We start from the raw sequence: 5,541 nt of genomic DNA, 5'->3' as shown, positions 1-5,541 counted from the left end.
AAGACACACCAGAAAGGGGATGAGTTTTGCCTTTGACAGTGCAGCAGTGCTTTTAACATGTGATTCATTTGCTAGCCTGACAGCAGCCTTTAAGAGTTGCTGTGGTTATTATTTATCTTAAAAATCTGGTTTCTTTTCCTACTATTTTGCTGGGTATGACAGAAAAGGACATTACTTAGGTTTTGCCTTTGAAGTCTCATTGAAAGGAGTAAATAAAATATAATTACAAGAAACAAATGGAAAACATCAAGAAAACCCCATAATTATTTTCTTTCACAAAAATGGCCTTGCCAGTATTCAGAATTTTCTCCTACCTCCAGGACAGGACTTAGATTGTCCTTTCCGTTGTACAATTTAAGCTTTCTATAGTTTTTGTGCACCCAGAGCAGACATACCTGCCTCTATTCCCTTGCAAATACTCTTTAGTAATTAGAAATTAACTGACAACACAGTAGGATGTTGAGAGTTTCCCAGTGGAAAATGGAGGATCTATGATCTATGGATCTATGATCTATGCAAACTTATCTTCTACCATACATCCAGGCAATGGAGGACCTCATCTATGGAAATGGTGACCCTATTCTTGTAACTTCATTACACAGACAAATTCAAATACAAACCGTAAGTAAGGAGTGCTGAGATTGGGAGGTAGATGTGCATTCCAGCATTATGCATTCAATAATCCAGATTTAGTCTTCCAAAATGATAAACTTGGCTTATAATATTCATTAAGAAACAGTTGTTTGTCCTGACTATCACAACCTACACAGAAACTGAGCTCTCAGTAAGAAGGCAAAGGCTTCATAAGTTTAAAGAAAGAAAAAAAAAATGAAAGCCCAGTTATAACTATCTTGACAGATGAAAAATGAAAGAAAGGACTGAAAAAAACCCCACAACACTATCTACACTGTAAATATTGTGGATTCTTTCCTGGAAGGGGAAAAATCCTAGGAAGAAAGGCTTTTATGTAGATACATGCAAGAAGTGGAGGGTTTTGATTTGATCAGTTACTGGCATGATGCCATAAATGACAAGATTTTTCAATGTTAGGTTATCCAACACTAAAATCCTGATATATTGGGTTATTTAGATCCAGAGACTTGCTGAAACTAAAGGAATTTAGGATCCAATCCTTATTTCAGTTTAGATTTACAAGGTAGGTCTCTCTGTAGAGATGAGAATTAATCCTGCAGACAGGTAGTTCTGGCACTGGTCCAGCTCTTGTAAAGACTGTGATGTCTTTTCTGAGAGGTTCAGAAACCGAGCAGTTTCTGGAAGTTCATCCTTTTGAAGATACCTACTACTGTCACAAATGCATGTGCTTCTTAGACCTCACTGAAAGAACAGCACCTCTCAAAACCAGTTTGCTGATCATAAAGTCTCTGTCTTAAATGGGGATTTAGCTATAAAGTTATGGTTTGAACATTTACAGCTTTTACTATCTCCTCCTACATGCCCAGCACACTCAGCTCCATGAAACACCTCTTCTTACACATATAATGAACGCTGAACTCTGGTTCTTCAAACTGACTACCTGTGCTCTTACCTTCATTATGAAATTTTGCTGTATTTGAACTTGACATAACAATGGCCATAACTGACCTGTCAGTATAGATCAGAGCAAATCACATTCAGCATGGCAGGTTATAGCAATTAAACCTTGCTCCTATTTCATAATACGAACAAGTGTCTCAAGACCTGGCTTGGAAGGGTTCTAATAACCAGAACTCCATTTTCAATGGTACAGAAATTTCATCAATATAAGACAAACAGGGATGTAAGACATTTGAGATGGAATAGGGAGACAAGAAATTTAAAAATCAAAGGAATTGATGTGACATATAGGCTGCAGCCTGCAGCTTAATCTTCGAGAAACACAGCCATCTGCAGCATTTTTACAGAGGCATATGAGATTTTTAAGGCAACTAATGGGAAAGAAAGGCACAACACCCTTTCAGAACACTATCCTGTACCTTTAAATCCACTGTTGGAACAAGCCCATGTTTTCGAGCTGCTGTCTGCCAAAATGCTTCACCTGTCCTGTTATCTGCAACAGTGTGCGCTATTCTTTCACAAATCAATGCAGGTATTCAAAACCGGACACACATGAGTAAAAGGTAAAATTGTCACACGCAGTATTTTCTGTGTGTGAATGGAGAAGGACCTGAACACTGCCCAGGAAAGATTTCCAGTACTTTAAGATCAGAGCATTTTATTCTTTATTTGTTTTTTGTGCAACATAATATTGTCGGGTACGGCTTAGGAGATAACGTCACATATAGGAGTGAATGGATCTATGTGTACGTGGCTTCACTAGATACTGATCATGTCTACTGGGAATACACGAGAAAAGAAAAGAAGGATTTTTCCCTTTTAAATCTGCATTAGGAATTATACAGTCCTCCAGTGGAGCCCCTAGCTGGCTGCGTGTGCTGCTTTGTTTCCTGCAGGGAGAGGGATATAAAAAGTGCAGATAACGAAACCTAACTGGAAGGGTAGGCCTCTTAAAAGTATTCATTGTCTGGGGAAAGAGGGAGGAAGAAGCTCACCTGACCTTGACCACCCAAGCTTTTAACACTCAAAAAGACTTTCAAAGCTTTCTGAGAGATTTACAGCTGTGAAAGGACACTGGAATTACGCTGGGCAGAAGGAATAGAATTCACCTTTGCTTTCTCCCCTCCCCCAAAAGCACCCAAGTCAAGTCTGCATTTTTTAAACATTTAAATACATTGTTTTGGGAACTGATGGACAGAATCAAAGGAATTCCTGGTGTAACACCCTCATACAGTGTCTCCCTCCAAATTTTTAGCAATTTTCTTATACCATCTGCTGTGAGAATCAGTCTCCCCATCCCATCTCTCTATGCCCACTGTAACAAATGAACCCGGACCCATCACCCAAGGTTTGTGGATGGTGCAGTTAACACATTACAGCCACGATAAGTTCGAAAAAGCCCTTTTCTTGCTGATAAAGGTAGCTTTTGTGGGTAGGCTACAGTTCTCAGCCTTCTGGACTGTTGTTGCAAGTAATGGTCTGGTCTGGGTCACTGTTTACTAAACCAAGGCAATATTATTGCTGGCTCTAACCCCCAGAAGTTCCAGTTCCAGGCTTAGAGATCCACTGTGCTGAACATTCAAAATCAACTGTGTCCAAATTTTGTATGCTATTATTATTGTGCTAATACATCCAAATAACAACAACCAACAATGCTGTCTGCATTCAGAAGCAGTGAAAGCATTACTCAATTCACAGTAGATTTTCCTTGGAGCAAGTTCAACCCTCCAAGAGAAGCTATTTTTGTCAAAGACTTCTTGAATAATTGGGAATATACAAACAAAGCTTCTTGAATTCTCAGCATCTAAGGAACCATATTCCATTTTAATATACAAAAACCCAGGATTGTTCTGGTGGCAAAGGCAGGTGCTTTTCTATTTCTATGGTATTTGAATAATTCCTGGGTCTTTGGGGTTTTAGTGCCTGAGGTTACAAAGCAAAGATTCAGTGCCTTGCAGAACATATCTCTAATAGTTTCTTCCTGTCAGAGATGATACAAAAGCAGAAGAAAGTTTTCTTTTTTACAATTCTTTTCAGGCATCAAGGAAATTATTAGTGGCTGGGCCAGCTCCTGGCAGATGCAACTCCCAAAGGGTCCCTGTGCTACTCATCTCTGTGGTAGACGACATGCTAGATACCAGGCTAAACTTCTTTGTGGAGTCCCAGCCTATCTCATGCTTCTGTCCAAAGAGATGTTTTGGAGTGCTGGGATCTCTGAATCTGCTTTGAAGATCTTTACTGAAGGCACAAAATAATCATGACAAACTACAGGAATGTGATCTCTTCCCTTCTCCTCTGTCCCTCTCTCCCTCTTTCCCTCTCTCCCTCTCTCTTTCTCTGCTAAAATATATTTTAATGAACCTTCTAGGATAGATCAGAAGAAAACCCTTGAATATAAGCCCGTATGAGATGCATCTGACTCCTACACTTAAAATATCAAAATCACAGGTAGGACTGTGTGTCCTGGTTTTTGGAAAAGGATGCATAAATTTATTTGCAAACTTCACATCTAAGACCTTCCTAAATTATTTTATTCATTATGGTTCTTTTTTATAATTAGTATTCATTTAACGAGTCAATAACATATGGGATGTATCAGTATGCTCAACTGAAGATGACATGTTCATAACTCATGCAGCTGTTTTTTCACACCTGAGACAATATAATGCTGTGTATCTGTGCTCATCCACAGCTGTACCACATAAATAAGAGAGTGTGAGGAAAAAAACAACCAATGACTTAAAAGAAAACTCAGCTTTCTAACTGCAGGTTGCTGCATTCCTAGTTAGGAAAGCTAAGACCTGGAAGTGCTGGATGACAACGGCTGAACATGAGCCAGCAGTGTGCCCAGATGGCCAAGAAGGCCACCTGCATCCTGGCTTCTATCAGAAATTGTGTGGCCAACAGGATTAGAGCAGGGATCTTCCCCCAGTACTTGGCACTGGTGATGCTGCACCTTAAATACTGTGTTCAGTTTTAAGCCCCTCACTACAAGGATATTGAATTGCCGGCCTGTGTCCAGAGAAGGGCAATGTCTGGAACACCTGTATTAAAGTGGAGTGGCTGATGGAACTGGGATTGTTTAGCCTGGAGAAGAGGAGGTTGAGGGGAAACATTGTTCTCTACAATTACCTGAAAGGAGGTTGTGGTGATGTGGGTGTTGGTCTCTTCTCCAATAAACAAGTGATACAAGAGGAGGAAATGGTGTCAAGTTGTGCCAACAGAGATTTAGATTGGATATTGGGAGAAATTTCTTTATGGAAAGAGCTGTGAAGCATTGGGAGAGGCTGCCCAGGGAAGTAGTGAAGTCTCCTTCCCTGGAGGTGTTTAAAAAACACAGTGACATAGTTCAGTAGGCACAGTAGTGTTGGGCTGATGGTTGGACTGGATTATCTGAAAGATCTTTTCCAGCCTCAAGATTTAACTTTCCCAGGGAACACTGCACTGCTGACTATAATCAGAGTAATTGAAATTGTAAGTGATTTCTGCATTTTTCTTTTTCTTTTTTATTTTTTTGGGGTTTTTTTTTGGTTTTTTTTTTTTTGCTATCACTCTTTGATTTAAAAAATTGTAGAAAGAAAGGAAAAAAATCTGTCTTTTCACATATCTGCCAATTTTGAGACTTCAGAAGAGAAAGAATTAGCCACTGTTTATATTAAACCTAGCTATGACCCAAGCTGTATATTCTTGCAGCAATTATGTAAATAAATGCCCTGATCCCAGAACAGCTCTGGCCTTTGTAGATCATGTTCATGAACAAATAAAGCAGCAAACAGAATGCATGGTAATGATCACACTCCAGCAGGAACAGCCAGAAGTGAATCAATATTTGCCAAATAGACTGGGAGACAGCTGAAACTGACCCTTTTCCAAACTTTTTGGGGGTCTAGCAATATAACAGATGCAAAAATAACTACTAGTTAAATTAATCTAGTTAAAGGAAAAGAAAAGGTTTACGGAACTCCTTCCTGTTCCCTGTTCCCCACT

The sequence above is a fragment of the Cuculus canorus genome, chromosome 7 (genome assembly GCF_017976375.1).
Source record: "Cuculus canorus isolate bCucCan1 chromosome 7, bCucCan1.pri, whole genome shotgun sequence".
NCBI lineage: Eukaryota > Metazoa > Chordata > Aves > Cuculiformes > Cuculidae > Cuculus > Cuculus canorus.
This window is presented reverse-complemented; position numbering follows the sequence as displayed.